The 22,248-nt window shown below is 35.1% G+C and overlaps 1 long non-coding RNA gene across 1 annotated transcript in view; it reads left to right on the top strand.

The window, feature by feature from the left end:
* Positions 1–10,444: 10,444 nt before the first annotated feature.
* Positions 10,445–22,248, top strand: part of LOC115625269 — a 34,470-nt gene continuing 22,666 nt past the window's right edge. The window contains exons 1-2 of the long non-coding RNA XR_003995519.1: positions 10,445–10,887; positions 10,950–11,671. This is a non-coding gene — a long non-coding RNA (uncharacterized LOC115625269). The remainder of the gene's footprint in view (positions 10,888–10,949; positions 11,672–22,248) is intronic.

The raw sequence follows: 22,248 nt of genomic DNA, 5'->3' as shown, positions 1-22,248 counted from the left end.
CCTAAGAGCAACAACAAACACTGACAATCAAATCGAGCACCACGCGCAAGCAGTCACGACTTCGAATGTATGACCATTTGTGTCCTTCTGGGGGCACGTCAGACGTCAGTTAGGCCGCTCCCTAATCTAATTAGAAATGCGGCGCGTCACGAACTTGACTTCCACACAACGGCACCACGGAAATGGCAAAATAGTTTCGACTAATTTAATTTGCGTTTGCAATTTTCATTTGAAAAGTTGTAAAAAGTTCGTGTCGCTTACGCTGTTGCTGAAGCTTGCTTCCTCACTGCTCCACCCCGACAACGTAAAAGTGCTGCCAGTCTGTCCTTCTGCCCGATGAGGTCCCCGGCTCGGCTAGGCCGCTGCAATTTGCTACGCCGATTGCAGGTCAACACAAACCGCAAGCCTTTTCATTGGGTGCAAAACCGCCATTAATCAAAGTAATTGCAGCGACAAATGGGTGCAGTCGACAGTCGGTAGTCGATGGTTGTTCACCGACAAGGTGTGCGGTTCAGCTGAGGCTGCTTAAGGCATTTAGTTTGTTGTCATTATGTTGTTGTCAGCAGCTAATTGATGCACAATTTGTGCGCAATTATATGGCCATTCAGCCACTAAAACCTTATTTTGAAACTACTCAAATGAAGTGCTGTAATGTGACCACACAAGATGACACTTTTTTTTTCTTCAATTGTTTGCCAAGCTCTTTAATTAGTTATAAGTATGACTAAAACATTCCACATATTCTATGCGTTTCCCATACTTTTAGAAATGAAAAAGTTTTTTTTAACTCTAGAACTGTTTATACTCTGTACATGAAATGTACAAGAGTATATTAGGTTTGCGGGAGCTGAAAAATGTAACAGGCAGAAGGAGGCGTGGCAGACCCCACAAAGTATATATATTCTTGATCAGCATGACGAGACGAGTCGATCTAGCCCTGTCTGTCTGTCTGTCTGTCTGTCCGTCTGTCCGTCTGTCCGTCCGTATGAACACCTGGATCTCAGAGACTATAAGAGATAGAGACACCAAATTTTGCACGAAGATGCGTTATGTGTGTATTCTATACGAGTTTGTTTTATTTTTTTGATTTTCCCCCCCACTTCCCCCCTATGGGGGTTTTCCCGATTTTCCATTCGTATAATCGCCTATATCTCGGAGACTATAAGACCTAGGAACACCAAATGCCTAGGAACCCAAATGTCCCAGATGCCTTATGTGAATACGCAGAAAATGTATATTTTGGAATTCCCCTCCCTCCCCCCTCTACCCCGCAAATCGTAACTCCCGTAATTCTTGGAATTTCGAACTAAAATTTTGGAAATACCCCCAGTTGGTTATTATGTGTCCGTATGCCAAATTTCATTATGATAGACCGATTTAACAAGAAGTTATAGCCATAAATATATTTGCTGATGCAGCGCTGCTGCAGCGCTGCTCAAGCGCTGCCCGCGGCTGTTGTTGATGTTGCTGTTTGGTTGACTGCGAAAATGCTTACACAGACACGAATAGATGCGCATAGGCATACATACACTCACACAGGCGCAATTTCTATGTAAATGTGCAATTATAAACCCTTTACGTGAGTTCGAATACCGAGAGAGGTAAAATCGATCAAATTTTTTTTTTATTTTCTTAATTTTTTTATTTTCTATAATTATTGTAAACATATGTACAGAGTATTTCAAAGTCGGGACACCCGACTTTAGCTTTTTTACTTGTTTTGAACTACTATATGTTGTTCGTATGAGAGCTTTATGAAAAGGTATAGTATCCTGCTCGTCAGTAGTGATTGAAATTGACGTTTCCTCTTTTTCATTGCAGGAAATTAAAACCAAGCTCTTAAAATGGCTTAGACTTAGGACTCGATTACCATATCCGTATTTGCAAGAATTTTCATTAACAAAATAACCCAGCCGCGGCATTATACATCCTCATAACACGTTATTACATATTTTACTTACCTTTCAGGGGCTATCCACTTACAATAATTGATTAGGTCAGTCGGCCAACAATTTAGACAAGTAATATGGTAATACAGAATTGTCTAGAACGCCAATGAACTTCATCAACCGAATTAAATGCAGTCCGAAGCAATTGTTTGTGAATATGCCATAGTTGATTTTATTGATGGTATGTTCTTATTGCTTTTGCTGCGTAATGATAATATAAATCTTACCGAATACACATTGCTTCTATAGTTTACAGAACTATGTACGTAGGTAGCTTTTAGGCGCCATCTGTGAGTTTCCCTACAGCGTGTTTGTATACATATGTGTGTGTGTGTGTGCACAAAATTTATTGAAATCAATAATTATTTAAATTATTATTATTATTATGGCATGTGGCTTGTTTGCTTGCATTGCATCCTTTGCCTCGTTAAGTTTAAATACAAACGACCAAATTGAAGCGTGCATTGAGGCTGAGAACACTTATGCATAAATAACACTGTGCTACACACCTCACTTAGTGATGTATAAAGCATTACCGCACACAGGCACATGCATGCAAATAAACATACATACCAAACCAAACACACAAACATACACCCAACAGCTTGACTTTAATGGCAAATTGGCTGGATGGTTGGATGGTTGAATGGCTGGGGTTTTGCGCCATGTGCAGGCCTTTTGTAAATATTTCATTGGCATTTTCGATGTGTTTGTACGGGTGTGTGCGTTTGAGTGTGTGTGGAGAAATTATTTTCGAGGTTATAAAGTTAATGAATTGGATTTTGATGTGTGTGTGTGGTACAGTTGTGCACAAAATATATTGTCTTTAAATTGTAGTCGCCATTAAACAGCAATTACGACTTAACACATCGTTACGGCACTTATGGAAAACGCTTTGAAAAGTTCAAACTTCTGCTAATAATACTAATCAACTAACTATATAATACATTATTAGCTTGTCAATTCTCGTTAAATAAAATTCGTAAATGCAAATTTGGCCCCGTTTATGCAGCTGTGACTACGTGATTTGAATAGTTGTTGTACATTGATTCATTCTGATTAGCTCTTCGATTGTTGGTTTTAATAAATGTTAGTATGTATGTACAAGAATTATTTAATTGACTTGATTAACTAACCATTAACTGGTAGTTTAATACTAAATGAGCTCCTTATGATAAATCAGCGGCATCGTCAATCTTTAATTGTGATAAACTTAGCCATATTAATTAATTTTAATATAAAATCAAAATATCGTCACACTGTACAGAAAGATTGACATTTATTAGATATGAGACGATTCTTAGAGAATTTTTAAAACTGCAAGTAATTTGGAAATCATGCTTTATGCGATGATGGTAGCGCCGATATTCGAACTGAGTCATACTGAGGAAACGAACTCACATTATGGGATTCCTGTTAGCTCGTTGAGCTATGCCAGGCCCCCCATCAAGAAGTACTTTCATATTTTTTTCGATGTTAAGTACTGTACATACGTATGGCAAGTACATGTGTAAGTATAAGGAGAGGCATGCTTGTGCTAGCATCTTCATTGGCAGCTAATCAGCTGCAAGGTAGCATCCACAGCTTCCTTTTCCACTTCCTGCCATGTCATGTCATGCCGTGAAGTAAATTAAGGCAGCATTTGTGCTCGTCGACGTCAAATCTGCAATGCATGCAGCGACTGCCTGCCTGCCAATGATTGCACAAATACAACAAATGCGTACCTATACGCACATAAACATGATGATGAAGAGAATTGTTGGGCACATTATGCATAGCTATGCGACTGCACCTCATCTCACTCCCACTCGCTCGCTCTCTCTCCCTCTCTCTCTGTCTCCCTCGCAGGTTCTTCATCTCACTGTCGGTCCCCATGTCTCTTGTTATTCTATTACAAGTGCAACGCTGTTGATGGCATTAGTGTCACACACACCTGCATAGGTAGATAACCCAGAAGTTCCATTCTCTCACATACTCTTTCTCTCTCTCTCTCGCTCGCATTCACATGCATACTTGTGTAGCCCTCGCTGCGTCTCCCTTGCCAACAACAATTTGCATGTTTCTGTGCGGCGATAACGGTATGAATTTCGAACTCAATTTTGTGCATTTGTCATAATTGGCGGCAGTGGTGGCTTGCTATCTCTATCTCTATCTCATTTGCTCGCACTCTTGCTCTAATTGAAATGGGTTGCTTATCAGCAGAAGCAGCAAAAACAACAATAACAACAACAATTTTACTAATCGCCTCAGTTTCCTTTCCACTTTGGCTTAAAGGCATTAAAGTTGCAGTTCTGCTTTGCACACAGCATGCGTTTCCACGAACTCACATACCACCATTCCTCCCCCTCACTTGCCAAGTGATTCGCTGAACTCTTTGGTTGCCCCTTTCGCTTCTGCAGTTGTCACGTTTTCAACTTTTCGTCAATTTTGCGCGTTCCCACATACGCGATGGCGTCATATGTTTGCCATTGTGAGCACCACGTGCGTTTATTTCTTACACTGCATATAAGATACGATTTTAGTTAAATAGATAAAAAAAAAATAAAATAAAAAATAGCGGAATATATTGTACATATTAAAAAAAATTGCTTAGTTTTTTATATCTTAAGAATGAAAAACTTACTTAAGTATGAATAACCCCAATCAATTTCTTTTACATATAAATATTTATATTTTAAACTAATAGCAACAACAATAAATTCCAAAGTAAAATAATTGCTGCTTAATGAGAAAAGCGGAACATCAAAGGAAAATGAGAAATAAAAAAGAAAATATTACATAGGTATGTACGTACATACATATGTATGCAAGTTTCACTGTTGTTTTTAAAATCGTCCAGGTTGGAGTTTTTAATTGGTATCTTAGTTATTTATTTTTTGATGAATTTATTTAAATTAAAATTTGTTGCTGTTATTGATGCATGCATTGGGCTTTAAAATTAGTTTCTAAATCATGTACGATTATAAATACAAATGATTTGCTCTTAAATCCTTCCCATTGACAAAATACAAAATTTTAAATTAATAGCAATTCTTAAATTATTAGAAATTATTTTCTATATCGTATTATGGTATAAGATTTTTTCGCTCTTCATAGTTCCTGCTCATATACACGTATGAAAGTTTTATTTTTCGCCGTAAGCCTCAACCAGAATCTAATGGAATTGGGATTATCTGCTCAAGTCTTATTTGTTTTTTTTGCAGTGCACAGGAGCTGTAACATGGTGTGTGTGCGTGTGTCTGCGCGTACGTGTGTTTGTCATTGCCAGACCACATTTTTAATATGCGCATAAATTGGCTGACATTGATGGATCCTAATAGAGTTGCCATGATGTCGCTGGCAGCAGAACAGCTTCAGCTGCAGTTTCCACTGAAGGAAAATTGAAGGCGTTCCGTTGGCTTGCAGCGTCTTCGCTCGCCTCGCCTCGCTTCGACACTTCATGCATGCTGGTTAGTGTCTTTGCTCTCAGCATAGTTGCTGTTGTTGCTCCTGTTGGTCCTGTCATGTGCAATGAATGCATAAGCAAGTTATGAATATCGAGTTGCGTGGAAGCGACCAGTGACGGCTCTCTCACACATTGTCAATTATGAGTAATTGCGTGGGGTGGAAATTTGTCATATACTGGTTGTGACATGTCTGAGATTATCTTAAAAGAATTGAATAATATCAGAAAAGATTTGAAAGCTGTTGTTTTGGAGAACAAGAACATCAAATATATTTTATAATTGTACTTTAATGTACTCAATTTTACAATTTCTCAACTCAATTAATTTTAGTTACCCAGCCATTAAAATATAAAGAATATAAATAAATTAGACAATTATAACATTCAAATATTTTCAAATTATAACTATTTACAACTTAGGCGATTTCTTTACACAAAAAAGAGAAACAAAAGACTGTATTTAATTGAAAATTTTGGGATATTGTCTTAATGGACTATGCATCAATCAAAACTATCGCTTAGAACATTTTTATTAAAGCTAGAGTTAGAACATCATAAAGCTTTTTTAATTATTATTTTTTTGAGAATAATAAGATGTTTGCAGGGAGGCCAGTCTGCTGCGGTGGGTTTTCAGCCTATCGTTGTACCGGCTGGTGACATTATTTTGACGTTTTGACATTATTTTAGGTCATGAATATTTATGGCATATCCCAGGACAACCCAGTGCAAGCAGTTTTACCATCTCTTCAGTATTTAAATCAAATACAAATATTGTTTTGCGGTCAATGAAAGAACAATTTCTTAAAATGCTATTTTTGTTATTTTTAGAATCTATCACGGAGACAAAATTAATCACATTGGGCCTACGTTTCAGACCCCTTTTATCTATATGTGTGCATCCTTTAATTAACAATTATGTTATCTGTACATACCAGACAGAAGACAGCAGCTCCCTAAAAAGCGCATACCTTACTTTATAGATATTCTATTACATACCATCTTAGAGTTGAAATAACATTTTTGTTTTTAATTTGAATATAATTACTTGTGTATGCAGAAATCTAAAGCTGATGTTACTAGAACTCAATGTTCATATAATGCTCTTTCTACTTACGCATTAGTATTTGCATGTTTATATAAGTGCGTACAAAAGGCATATGTCCACTGCCTGCCTGTTCAACAATATCAGATGCCCATTACAATAAACTACAAGACAACCGACAAGGATTCACACTCATTACACAAGAGATTGTACATTGTTCTTGGCCGATTGCACAGGAATCTGTTCATTTATTAGACCACCTCGTGCCTTGCAATTGATACAATTCATTGCGCAAATTAATCAGGAATTCATGTGAAGCTCGAAGGTGGCAAACAAGCAAAACAACGCTCACATGCACTCATAGGTACGAGTATCTGTTTGATCTCTCCACTTATTGCTTGCACTTCGACAGATACACAGATACAGATGCTCGTAAAGCAGACAAAGTGGTCGAACACGCCTTATTACAATAAAGTTTGCTGTCTTGTTTGCTCTGTTATCAATGCAATAGAGATGTGTGTTGGTGGTAGTTGTTTGAATTATAAAGTACTAGTAATCTAATATATATCGAATTTAAATATATACAATTGTTATCCTATTGCTTTACTTAATAAATGAATCTTGCGAATTAAAAATAAAAGTGGAAACATATTTTACACCTAGTGATACAATGGGGGATGTTATTGTGCTATGTACTATGTTGTTGTAATTTGACTTCGAATTGTAGTTTTTTGCTTATTGACTATTGTTATTAAAACATTTTGAATTCAATTGAATAGGTAGTGCAGATTTGCACATTTGCTTGAGTATACTGAGCTACAAATATTTAATTTTGTACTTGTCTCTAATCACATGTAAATGCGATACTAGTGGGTATCATTTATTATTCAAACTGGTATTGTGAATGTCATCAACAAGCTACAAAAGTTGTTCAATTTTCAATTCAATTCAATTGCAATTAATTTACCCATTTAATTAATAAAGCTAAATCGCTCCAGAAACAACTCCAGTAAACAAATTTAATATATGGAAAGCAAGAATATTGGATTTCTTTTCCATAAATTATAGGCGCGTGCAGGAAAAAATCAAGTCTTGCGATTTTATTATCATATTTACACAGACTTTATTACAATCCTTAGCTTCGATAGGTCTAAATAAAATTTAAAAAAAAGAACATTTATTTATTATTTATTAATTTATGAATGAATATTTCAAATTTAAATAAAATGAGCTTTGAAATGTATAATAGAAGTAATTAATTGTGTTTAGGCTTAAAATTAAAACGGAATGACGCTTGTCAGCAAAAACACACAGCTTTGAAGCCCACAGCCATCGTTCTTGTACGATGTTTCCATTTGGCTATCTTCTATTTACAGTTTTCAATCCAATGACATTGTGGAAGTCAAATTAAAACATAACGGCAAAATTCTGCCAATTATTAAAATTCTTTTCTGTATTCATACTAGCAAGGATGTCGTATCTGAAAAGGAATTATTCGCCAACCAAAACAACTGTACAATTATTAACAATTTTATGAAAGAAACGCTCATGAGCTGACATATAAAGTTCATTAAAATAACAATTGATGGATTTAAATACTTGTTTGTGTGTATACAATTATATAAAAAAGTCCTTTAAGAAATATATTTCAATTCGCAATATTTCAGACCCGCACTTAACTCTGCTTTTGTATTCATGGAGCCTCACACTGCATTCGAGTTTTTGTCCCGAATTAGTTCAATACAATACGTTCGTGAATTCAATTCCAGGTTCTGTGCTAATGCTGTGTAGCGTATGTGTTGCCTCATTTCTCGCTAATTAATTATGGGAACACGGTGAGAATCAAAGAAGGCCATGGCTTGTTAATGAAACATGAGGCGCAGTGATGTCAAAGGGTTGTCCATCGAATGTGCTCATACCATCATGTGTGTGCTTGTGTGTGTGGAATGAGCTTTCACCTTATGCAGGTATATTAAAAGCGCTTTTTAATTGCCTTTCGAGTCCGTTTTCACTGAAGAAGATGCCGTTCATTTGCATAATTGAACGACTGTGCTGATGATTTACGATGGGTATGCATGTGTACTTATACGTATTCAAGGCAAACATTTTGTAATTGAGCGCGAAAAACATTTGTTAACATGCGAGAGTCGGTGTGAGTGTACGAAAATACTCATATGTATGCATGCGCTTGGGTATGTTTGTGAAGCACTGTACGCACATTAAATCATAATAAACATTAAGTTAAGTTGCGTCTGCTAAGCAAATGAATATTTACGCACACGCATGCAGCCAACAAAATCAAGTAATAAAAGCGCTACACAAGTCATTACGTATACGCACCGAGAGAGAATTTGTTCAATACTTAAACCTACGGCAACAACAACAATGAGAGCTCACTCCTCTGTTTGGTACTTAATTTTGAACAATATCTAGCGTATAAAGTGCCAACAATAATAATAATACCAACAGTAACAATTTTGGTTTTTATAGCATACTTTTAGGCTGTACCACCACCAATAGAAACGTATGCTTGCAGTTTCCACTAAGCAGCTTAGAATTGTGCGCCTGTCATGCCAGAACTTTAGCTAACACTCAAGTATTTAAAGCAATGCTGCGGCATTTTTCACGCCATGCACACACACACACACACACACACACACACACGCTCGCACAAATACATTGACAGACAGAGAGAAATCGTGCTGCCTATTTGTAGGCACCTATCAATGGCTGCCACAAACAGTGGCTGTCTGTATGTGTGTGTGCGCGCGTAACAGACGTAACATTTCATGCGTAAATTGTAAACTTTTGATTGGATTGTGCGGCTTTCGACACACGCGTCGGCTACGTAATGCGTGCTAAATTATTGGGAAAAACCGTCGCCTGTTGAGAGTGCATGACTTCGTTCGTACACATATACATGTGTGCATGAGTGCGTGTACATGTGTGTTGATCTTTCAGCCACAACACATTAAAAAGTTGTGTGTCTTAAAAAAATTTTATGATATTTTGTCGCTATTTAAATCTACACAATTTAGGGATTAAATTGAAAATCATTTGGCCTTAATAAAATCTATGTTTTAAAATTTAAAAATATACTTTATTTTACTTCACTTTATTTTGAAAATGTATGAGTTTATGTCTGTTGATAGTTATTTTGTCGTATTTTGTTCCTTTGAAAAGAATTGGATGCTGATTGAATAAATACATTTTGAAATACCTTGCATGTACCTTAAGTCTAAAAATAATTTTCAAAACACTGTTTATTAACTTTTCAATGTATAAAGCCAGATATATGACAACATATTTATAATTACAAAAAATCGCTTACATCCAATTCAATCCGATTCAGGATACTTTATTAATCAAATACGTTAAAATAAACAAAAACTAAAACATTAATAATAAACTAATAATTTTAAAATACTATAGAATATTTGGCTGTCAATTTGTTATTTCTGAATTAATTTTAAAAATACGTTTTCATTCTTTTTATAAACCTATCTAATAGAGCTAGCGCCCTTTTTAAATCAACTGCAGCAATACTTTTCGGTGCCCATATAATTTAGTAATATCTATGATAACATTAAAACCAATTTATTCTTCATGGATATAACAAACACAAACCGACCTGGAACTTCTTCATCTTTCTTTTTAATCTTTCATAGGTAAGTAATTAATGGACTTAGGCAATAACTGCAGCTTTAATTATCTTAAATGTCTATTGTCATTCAAAATAATACATTATGTAAAATTTAGAAAAATAACGAAAATAATAAAATGTTTTTGTTATTAAACATTCATTATTATATTTATATACATACATACAAGTAGTATATACATTTACATAATTCCAAGTAAATGAATTTTTAAATTATAAAGCAGCAGAAATAAAATAATTCAAATATACCACAACAGTCCAAGCGAACAATAATTAAAGTTAAATATTTATACTGAAAGAACTAAATTCATTGATCACGATAGCACTCCTCTCCAGTCTCCCTGTGTAGTGAACAGTGGCATATGCACATCGGCAAATGTTCATTATTATTATACAAGTAGCAATTCAAAATTTAACAGTGGTACTAGCGAAGCTTCAAACCACTTTGGTAAAGGCATCAAGGTCTTGTTAACACTGATATGCATTTGACACAAAGCTCTGTTAAGCTTGTCAGACAGCTGTCAATAGTTGAAACATAGGCTACGAATTTAATTACTTCCTGCACTCGACCTCTTTCTGTTCTGACCGCTGGCACGATCAGTTGTGCTTTATTTAGCTGCAATAAATTTTGTTTAAATTATTATAAGTGAAACACGTGTATATTTTCGTGTGCAAATCGTGCTATTGAGAAGCCATCCTCAAGGAGGCTTTATTAAAACCTTGTAAGATCACCATTTCACAGCGTTTATCTGTTCCATTTTGGATTATTTTTTTTGCTTCAAAGAATATTGTAAGTGTGACTATATTGACGCAACCAATTGGATGCTAATATATGTTCCCAAAAATTATAAGGGTGTATGGCGACATGAGCTATTGTCTTGGTCGGCTCATCCACAATTAAACGTTGGATTCATCCCGTCAGATAATCAGGCGAAGCTGGAATTTGAATGCAAAAATTAGCGACAAGGCAGAATTTCAATAGGCAGCAAACGTAGCAGCAGCAGCGGCGGAGAGAACTCGACTTTTACAAAGACTCCAGTGCCCTCCAAAAAACCAGGAGAAAGAGCCACATATACTCGTATATGTGTACTAACGTTAACGAATTTGGTTTCTTTAAAATTCAGGCAGAAATATCAATATTACGAATTTTTGCATGCTTAACCTAAAAGCAGAGACCCTGTGCTTACAAATTGCATGTACAGCGCAAGTACAAAGTCCAACTTTATTGGCATAATTTTATCTAAGCATCAGCTATTAATAGCAATTGTTTAAAGTAACTGTATTTTGGTTTGTGCAAAAGCAAAAGTTTTTCTTTATCAAAAGTTCAAATGTAAGAGAGCCTCTTACATAGGCATATAAGTAATTCATACATACATATATATTAGAGCAGGCATTTGCAACTCAATAAGTGCTGAGTTTGGAAATATTAATATATTAATTTTTTTTTTTTTTTTTTTTTATTGGAGATCGAAAGTGTTGAAATAGTACTGCTTGTATAAATTAATTTTGATCCCATACTAACATACACAGCAACATCTGGAAACTATGGAGGCCTTCATCGGATTTTTCAGAGGGTGAGTCAAACTTGCATATCTATTTCTTGCTTATTTTCGATCATCAAGTGTACAGGTTAATAAGTAAATTTCAAATATATAAAAGTACGGCTGTTAAAGTTTTGGGGTCAATGCCCTTGAAAAGCTTTTCGTCAACGATTAAACATATGATGCCCAGCATCACAGCTTTTTAGTTTCCAAGTTTGTTTTGATTTTTATTGCTAATTGCTGATACAGTTCGGTATAACTGTTTTACTAGCGACTGATAATAATATTTTTATTTTTGCTCTCGATGCACTTATGCTTATTACTAGATATATTTATGCATGAATTATTGCTTTTTCTTTAAACCGGTATACTCTGATATCATTTTTCATTGTTTTGAGGAAACAAACTTATATCGCAATTATGAATTACTCTTGCTTATGCAGAATAACTTTGGTTTATCAACTCTTATGTGCTATTGATGAATATTAACCTTTAATTTTAGTTTGATTATGTTTTTTCTTTTATTTACGTTATGATTACTTGAATTTTAAAAATGCAAAAGAATGAAGTTTATTTGGAATTTAGTATTTTTCATTATATATTGAATAAAATAACTATGACTTTGTGAATTTAAATATATTTTTCCTAATGTAAAGGGATAAGGCAGGCGAAGTAGCCTCTTCTTGGGATTTTTCTTAAAATAACGCACAATGGAAAAATCATTGGTAGGGTGGGTAGAGAGCGTAGCAACCACACCATCTGGTTAGCTTTGAAGAAGGTATTGCTGTTTCTTAATACATTTTCCGATTCTTTTCATTGTCTTTCTTTTTCTTTCTTTCACTGTTAGCCTATTGCAAGTGCCGCCCCAACTATCTTTTTTTTCTATGTACCAGGCATAGGGATCTCTATAAATTAATTATGTATTATGGGTGTTGATGGAGTGTACGGTCAAGAACCCTCCCACAGGCTGTTTTGCTAGCCGCAGTCAATGTATCCCGCACCGACCCTCTCCCCCAACAACGTCAGCCCATAGAATGTGTATGGTTGTACATTATACGTGTCTTATTGTGTGTACATTACATCTCTGTACAGTAAAAAAATTTGGCGTGCAACCTTATCTGTTCTCACCTTACATAAATTTGATGAGAACCAGACTAATTTCACATTACACCTGCTCGGGAAATTGACATCTTGTTGATATACGTGCTTTAAATATGTGGGCGAATATTTAAAGTTTAGACCGATTTCATGCAATTATTTTTTCAAATCGTATAAAATAATTTAAATCGAAAACAAGAACATTGAAACAACTCTATTTCTAAATTTGACATTTCACAAAACTTTCCAAATTGTACATTTTTGAATTCATAATGGTGGTGACATTTTTAACGTTGTCAAATAATGCGATTGATTAAAGTGTTGTATGTTGCTCTTAATTAAGCAATCAACACTGATGCCAATGTGCGTAGCATAGGCAATGAGAGTAGTGGTGTTGGGAGAATATGGTCTGCCGATTCAACTAGCCTTGTCACTCATTTCGCTGTCAGCTACGCACAAAACAAAATTAATCAATGACGCTTGGCAGAATGATGAGAAGGAAGCCGAGGCCGTCGATGCTGTCGCTACAACAGTGACAGAACATTTTGCGCTCTATGAAAACTCATTTTCATTATAAACGTCTCGTCAGTTACCGTCTCCCCCTCACAGTTCATTCCTGCACTCGGCCCACATATCGGCCGCCATGCTGCGCGACATGTTGCCAATAATTTTTCCTTCGCTTTGTTTTTGCCTTCGTTGCGGGTTTTTGTTGTTTTTTCTGTGTGTTTTTTCCCGGCTGTTTTATTTTTTTTTAACAAAGTTTCGCTAACTTTTTGTTATCTCATGGCTGTCATATATTTGCACTGGTTTCCTGCGCAGTCCTTGCTTTGTGTTTCGTTTTGCCTGCTTATTGGAATTTGATCTAATTCGTTGTTGTTGTTTTTGCTATTTCTATTTGTCTTCTTTTTTCCTCGCTTTTTTGGTTTTGTTCTTCATGTGACTTGCGCTTATCAAAAATCAATTTGTATGGCATTCGACTTGAACCATTGAAGCAAATATCATGCTATGGCGGCTTCTGACTTTTTGTATTGTGTGTATGTGGGTTCTGAATTGAGTTTTAAAAGCACTGACCATTTGCTATACAAGAATTGAAAATGGCAAAAAAATGGAAAAGTGCCAAGCGGTGTTTTCCTTCTTCTTAATAATGTTATATGAACTCGACGGATTCACATTTCAATTGACATAAAATTTAAAATATTTAATACCATAAACACCAAATTGGTTTTTGTTGAGAGCTGCGCACTGGTGCTTTGTGAATGTACAAAATATCAAATGAGTTTGTTGAAATTGTTATAAAATTTGTGAAGAGACGCACTATAAAAATTTATGAACTCAAGAAATCTTTAAAAAAATGTATTTAGAGGAATAAAAGAAGGTAGATACTTTAATTTTTTTTAAGCCATTACAAATAAATCAAATTCAAGATATAGTATGGTATAGCGGGCTGAAAGTAATCAGCATTGCTTACTTTTGGGTTAACAATTAATTGAATTCCTCATAATATCGTTCTTTGTCGATGTACAAGTACCAAATGGAAATAAGTTACCAAAATTGCTTTGGTTGATGAGAAAAGAATTCGTAGAGAATCTACCTATTTTTCAATGATATCTATTAATTCTAATATAATTCATAAAAACGCCATGAACTTAATTGTAAATTAATCAAAGCGATAACTTTTCTATAATTAAACTAGTTTTATCGAAAACGACATATTTTTGTTGAAAGCAATCAGTCCATTAGAAGATAAATTAATATCTTCTGTAGCATATTATCTTCGTAATCTTAGCTAAAAGCTATTTTGTAAATTAAACATTTCTATATTCCGAACCAAATTTGATGCATGAAAATATATAGTATAGTATATTTGTGATAACTTTTTCATTTAGCTAACGTCTCGAAATTTGCAATAACAAACAATATTAATTCTAATATAATTCATAAAAACGCCATGAACTTAATTGTAAATTAATCAAAGCGATAACTTTTCTATAATTAAACTAGTTTTATCGAAAACGACATATTTTTGTTGAAAGCAATCAGTCCATTAGAAGATAAATTAATATCTTCTGTAGCATATTATCTTCGTAATCTTAGCTAAAAGCTATTTTGTAAATTAAACATTTCTATATTCCGAACCAAATTTGATGCATGAAAATATATAGTATAGTATATTTGTGATAACTTTTTCATTTAGCTAACGTCTCGAAATTTGCAATAACAACAACAGCAATGGAAAGGCACCGCGCGTAAAACCAAAACAAAATTTGTGACAGGAAGTTTAATTTGGCATGAGTGTGTATGTGTTCGGGTGGAGATGTTGGCGTGGACATGTTCGAGTGAATCAAACAGAATGTGACATTTGCGTAACTATGTATTTGCACGACGAAATGCGTAAATGGCGGATACCAAACAACAAAAAACACACAGTTTTGAAAAAAGCGTGCCTTTAAGGCCATACAAAATGATTTTCTAATTTCCACATACCATAAAATACGAGTGAAAGGGTGGGAGAGATGCCGACAGTCGTGGAAATGAAAATCCTCATTTGTACAATTTACAAACAAACCGGTCGAACAGACAGACAAGCATACAAATGGACAGATGGACACTCAAACAAACAACCCGAAGAGCAGCAAAAAGTCAACGGGCAGCAAACAAACTCACAAAAAAGGCAGCTGTCTGTTATTTTGGCGCATGAAAGTATGCAACAAAAAATACACAAAAAAGGAAGAAAAACACCGAAAAATTGGCGCTCAGCACGTAGAAGAAGCGACGCGCACGCATATGAAAATATTTAAATTTGAATTTAAGCTTGCATTTAGTTTCTTTTTTTTTTGTTTTTTTTTTTGATGGCACATGCACGCCATTTATACTATAGTAGCCTGCATTGGGTCACAGACTAAACACAGAAAAAAATACAAAAAAAGAATATATATAAGTATATATAACAAAGAGTTTTGTCGCAACCCTTTTGGCAGCCTGTTTTTGTTCGATTTTAGTGTCAGGCTGCAGTCACGTACGCGTGATCATAATAAAATAGAACTCGAAAACAGCCATAAAAAGCAGCTGAAGCTGCTGGTGATGCTGATGCTGATGCTAGCAAAGGGGCGCATCATAACAATTGCAACCAGCAGCTTTACACAAATCGATGGCACTAAAATTCTCTTGCCATCGGCATTAGCGTCAGTGCGCATAAACAACAAAATGCAGCGATAGATGGCAAGTATGTATGAATGTATGAATGTTCTCAAGGCAAAATGTCATTAGAGCACGGCCATATTTCCGCCGGATGTTGTGACTATATCTGTGGATGAAGTTGCCCGTTTGCAATAACAAAGTTTCAAAATCGATTTGAAATCTAGAACTAAAGTTTCAGTAACTTAATAATGAAAATATGACGTGTCTTCATCTTCATGTTGCTTTAGATAACGGATGAGCTTTCTGATAATCACTCAGTTAGAAGCGCCCAGAAATTTATTTAATGATCCAAATTGAAGAGACGATTGGTTGGCTTTGTTTTGTTATGTGTGCTTTATGGTTTAATCCCCTAATTTATTGATTTGTTTTTTATTTGGTGTAAGTTTGCGAAGTAAGTTTGCAGTCATAGTATGCCTTTATAAGGAAGTTGAATTATTTAAAATAAATATGAACAGCTTTTAAATTTTGAATATTTAACTATATCCTGAAAATAAATGTAGATAATAACTATTCTCCTGATTTTCCAATGGGATGTTCTCGAATTGCAATTCTCAGCACTCTGCGATATTCTGTTTTTTTTTTTTAGAAACCGACTTTAAAATATGATTTTCATAAGTTTTTTTGGATTAAGAACAGTACATAAATGAACTCCAAGGAATAAATATATTTCTTTCATTACCAACACTTTATGTGATAAAACACTGTATGTTCTTAGAAATAAGAACTCTTTAAGTGCAGAGGAAGATTCTGAACTACAAGTATTTGTATTGTAAAAGAAGGAGCTTCCATTCAAACTTTTATTTAAAAATTTTAAAACTTGCTACCTATGCAACATTTTCTAGCAAAATACAATATACACAACGCAAATCCCCTTATGGATATAAAAGATTAGCAAGAGGTATTGAATTGTTATGAATTAATTTGAGATCACTGTGGAAATGCACCAATCGTATGTAATTTTTTTTATTCATGTGCAATATAAACAGAAACTTGTTTCTGAAATTAATGCTTCGAAATCTGTACCGTTCTGAGCTCTCTTCATTTGTCTTAAATGCATAGGTTTATGTAGCAGAGAGTAAATACAAATTAGATCAAGCCGCACAAACAAGCATAAGAATTCATTTGCGGACGGGTGAGCTACTTTTTTTCAGTTGCTCTGAGCGTTGTTGTTCGTTTTCCGAATACAGAAATGTAATTTGCATATGGGCAAGTGTACAATGGGTGTTTAGCAGTGTGTTGGCTCTGGCTTGTGGAATTGAAAGGCAGAAGCTTTTGTGGCATTGTCCTAAGTTGTAGCTGCAGTAAGCTGTTGTTGCAGTTGCAGTGTTAATTTCGTTTTCCGGCTAATTTAGATGCAAGTCCAAGGCTGTAATGCCCTTTAAGGCAACACACAAATTACCAACAGAGCTCTCTGAAAGTCTGCAGTGAATGTTTTTTGGGCAAAAATCTGTGAGAAAGTGAAGTGGACGACTACACAATGGCAACGAAACAACAATATTGACAAAGACAATGAGCATAATGCCTGCAACCTACATGCACACACAACACATATGTTTCTTTGCGTATGTGTGCGTTTGTCTGTCTGTGTGGGTGTGTGTGTGTGTGTAAACAAATGCAGTAGCACCAACAATAGCAACAACAAGAATTGCAGGCAGTGAAACATGCAGAAAAGTGTCACTGTTTTCTTTGCAACTGCCAACAGGCGCACACAGCTCGGACGCACACACTCCCATACACATACACATACACATACACATACACATACAGAACACAAACACACTGATAGCACTTATGGCACACCAACATTACAACATACCCGTACATGTGTGCATACAGACAAACAAACACTCGCATAAACACTTATAGAGCCATTTCAGCGTAGTCACCATTCCCTAAAAGCAGCGCCATTCACACGCACTCATATGCACTCATACAGACACACACACACACAAACACTAATACACACAAGTGCAGTTTAGTCATACGTTATGGTCGCTAATGTGTCTGTTTTCTTTGTATGGGTAATACGAAAGCGGTGGTCGTTTGCTTGCAAAAGCACCCACTGGGCAATGTGGAGCATCCGAGATAGGCACTGATGCAGAATCTGCATAATCGACATCAAATCCGCAGACTCATGCCCACTAACTGCAGCAACATTACTTGTATAAGGTGATGCGTTGTGAAAGTAATTTAAGCCAATATTTCAATTATTAAAATCGTGAGTAAAAGATAATCACTTTTCTTTTGCTCAGGACCCATCCTCCGGGCCTCCGGATACTAAATGAAATAAATTAATTGTCAAGTTTATTTAACCAATTTAAAATTTTTTTTGTATATTTCCTATGTCGACAGTCAATGTTTGTTATCATTAATATAAAAAAAATAAAAAAACAATTAAAAGCTAATGCTTCCACTGACCTGATGAACAGTAAAACGTTTTCCATTGCGAGCATTTTGGAAGCAGTATGCATGTGTGAACTTTTTGTGGACATCTGTATAACATTTTGATTAACGAGGTAAACATTTTAAAACAGTTCTCAACAGTCAGTATAGTTGAACAATGGGACATTGCTGTAGAAGAAAAGGAGAGAATAATATTAATAGTGTATAAAAGGCTTTTAAACTACTTGTTTGATCATCTAGGAATATGAAATATGGATTAAATTAAATCGTTTTGAACAGCAAAATATTTTCCATGCAAGCATTTGGGAACTTGTAGGCATATGTGATATTGTTGTCAACATCTGTATAAATTTTGATAAACGAGGTACGCATTTTAACTGGCAGTATATTTGAACAATGGGACAGAAGAAAAACACATGATAATATAAATAGCGTATGAAATGATTCTGAAACCCTGGAACTTTGATAACCATCTAAGAATATGAAATATGGCTTAAATTAAATCGTTTTTTGTGTGAATTTAATTGCATTTACGCGTACGGTAATGATACAGACATACAAGTGCAGGGCTATTAGTAATTATAATTATATATAATACTTAACTAACTTCAAAACGAACTCACATATCATGCTTTACTGTGAAAGAAAGCACAAAGGCAGACACTTAAGGCAATAACATAGAACACTATAGAGTAAAGTTTTAAGAAATGTAGAAATTTAGAATTAAATTAAAAATAATATTATTTATTGTTTTTATCTAATACGGTTTAGTATATTGATTGATATTAATTAACTTTTATTATTTCGCCTTTTGCAATCGTAAGTTTTTTTTTTAATATTCAATAACGATAATTAATAAAATCATACACTTATTTATTTTACAATTAATTGTTGAATTGTTCTTTTGTTAAACGAAAGTATGTCGCTTGGCTGGTTGTTGCAAGCTCGGATTAGAGATCTTGCAAGAGAATTTGGATGTGGAGCGCGTCTTATTTAATGTTTTGCTTGTTGTTCTCCAATTTCTTCTCTTACGAGCTTGATGAGCAGCTCTTTGTGAATGCTCTCGTTCCGGAGGTACCACGGTGTCCCAGTGATGGTTCTCAGAATTTTGGACTGTGCTCGCTGTGCAATGTCGATGTTGCTGCTTTTCTGAGCCGTAGGTCCAAATAGGTACGTAGTTATACGGGAGGACTTTATAAGCTAGTGAAGATTGCTTGCCTTAAGAAGCAGCCAGGTGAGTCGTCTGCCTTAACCTACCGCCCAGGTAGGTTATTTCATCATTTCTTTGATGTGAAAGAGATTGAAGAATAGAAATGCTGCTGTATTTCCACACGGGATTCCACCTGCAGCCTCAAATGGTAGCAAATACAACAAAATGCCATAGAATTCTTGTCGAGCTTTCACTCATAGAGTATAATTTTCTAAATGCAACTGACTGTCTGACTGTCTGACTGGCAGCTTGTGCTCGGCCCAGTTTCCATTGATAGACGCTGGTATTCATGTACATAATTGCCGGCAATATGGAAAGGCGTTGAGAGTGCTGTCGCCATTTAGAGACACCTGTTGCCTGCCTCAGTATGTGTGTACGAGTGTAGTGGAGTATTTGACGTTCTGGCACGATTGTCGAGGCAATTAGTTGAATGGCTGGCAAAAAGGTAGCCATAAAACTTAATGCCAGGCAGTAACGAATATGTGCACATAATTCTATAACTCCAGCAGTGTGTAATATTTAATGACGCACACACACACACACACAGATACACGCTCCCATACATACACTTTTACAGCCTGCTGTGGATAACTGCTGATTAACTGAAGTTCGAGTTGTGCTTTAAGCTGACAGACTGTCAATCGACAGCATGTCTCTGTCAGGCTGCCTACAATTCCTAGATGCTGTTGATATTCGTTCTGCTGCTGCTGCTGCTGCTGGAGTTGTAGTTGCTGGTGTTGTTGTAGTTGTTCTTGTCACCATTGTGTTCGTTGCGCGTTGCTGTTGCAAAAAATATTTCGCATAACTTCGTTGGCTGCCGCTGTGTTATCATTTAATTAAGTTTTCTTTAATTAAGTCGACAAGTGAGAAACCGCAACGAAGCAAAGGGGGTGAGGAAATGAATTTCAAAGGCACGCAGCATGTTGCAGCAACAAAACTGTGGCAGCATCACCATCATCAGCATCAGCGACGACAACAACAATTCCGTAATGCACTGTGCAGTGTGTGTGCGGCATCTATGATTAATTAATGTGTGATGCCTTTAAAACAAATTCAGATGATGCTTAAATACACTCAAAAAAGAAAAGCTTAAAACTTTAACGTCCGTTTTATTGATATAGCGAAAATTCGTAAATCATACTTAACACTATTTAGATCAGCAACTCTTTTTAAGAACTCTTGCTCATAGAGGTGAGCGGGCTGTGAACAATAAATGTCCGGAAATCGAAAATTGATATTACTTTCTTAAGTGACAAGATTAATGAAAATAATTCTGTTATTGTGGTCAATCAAAATACTGCGATGTTTTTTTTTACATGTTCTTTTTACATTCATTTTAACAAGCCTTGTTGATCGAAGAACTGATATTTGAAACGAACTCCATGCGTTGTTTTAAAAAATATAATATAGCTTTAAATAATATAATATATAATATAGCTTTAAAAGTTCGAATTTATGCACTTAGTCTATTTTATGAGCAGAAATAAAAAAAATATATCCTTTTCTATGGTCTTTAGTATCTTTCTTGATTCAGCTTAATTGTGTAAAAAAGTTAACTGCGGAATCTTTTTCTTTTCAATTTTTAAATTTAGTTGATCAAATACCGTAGTTGATGAAAAAACAATGTTGAAAATAGGAAGTATTGAATTATTTCCAAGCGATTATTTCTAGTCAGTAAATTGAGGAAAACCGCAAAGGTTAAATCTTAATTGTATTTTTGCTTACATGCAAATTTCTAGTTCTAACTATTTCTATAACAGAAAAATTTACGAGATTCATGAAGTGTTTTCGTATTTCATGAGATAATAAATAATTATATTAATTTCATAAATATACTTGTATATTAAATTTATCTACAATATTTGGATAACTATCATTGAACTCTGAATTTTCATTAGATAATTAGCATAAATAAGAAATTAAGTCTATAGGTCAAGTCCGAAAAAGCGTACAGTAACAGTTTGTATATCCCAAGCATTATAGTATTTATGTATATCTCATGAAGTCTGTTCCCATATCAGCTAACAGCACTTGGCTTAGTTCAAATAATTAAATTAAATAACACAAAAAAAAAAACCGAATTATTATTTACAAATATATCATAGAAAATATTTCAAAGATTTATTCTATATACATTCTTATACATACATATATTATAATTGAATCCGTACAATCACCCTGGTTTCTATTTAAGAAAAAGATATTCTTGCGTTGACTCACTAAGCAGAAGCATTATAGCACGAGTTCTTACGCTTTCTGGTATGTGAACTAGTTTGAAATTTTGCGTTCGGTGTATAATCCTCTTAGGAACTTCTAATGCTCTTATAGCTCCTGTTGGACTAGAAAAAAAAACAAGTGCCAGCACTCCACTCAACTCACTATATTCTCAGTGTACATTTTTTCCAGCCGATCTTTTAGAGAGCGCTTGTAAATGGCAACATGGCTGCCACATGAAGTGCAATGCGTATGTTTATATGCGCGTAGACTGCATGTTGTTTCTATTTTCGCGCATTTTCACACTTTAACACACATACAGAAACACATACGTATATACACACACACGCACATACTCAAGCTTGAACAACACTCTACGAAAAATCAACGCGGCCAAGTGCTAAACATTTGCAAATGATTTGCTGCCGTTGCCGGTTTTGCCTGTCCTGGCACTCATCTCATATGCTAAAGTGTTGTTGTCGCATGT

The sequence above is a fragment of the Scaptodrosophila lebanonensis genome, unplaced genomic scaffold, assembly GCF_003285725.1.
Source record: "Scaptodrosophila lebanonensis strain 11010-0011.00,11010-0021.00 unplaced genomic scaffold, SlebRS2 tig00000072-arrow-pilon, whole genome shotgun sequence".
NCBI lineage: Eukaryota > Metazoa > Arthropoda > Insecta > Diptera > Drosophilidae > Scaptodrosophila > Scaptodrosophila lebanonensis.
Note: the sequence above shows the minus strand (reverse complement) of the source record. Positions and strands in the feature narration are given on the sequence as shown.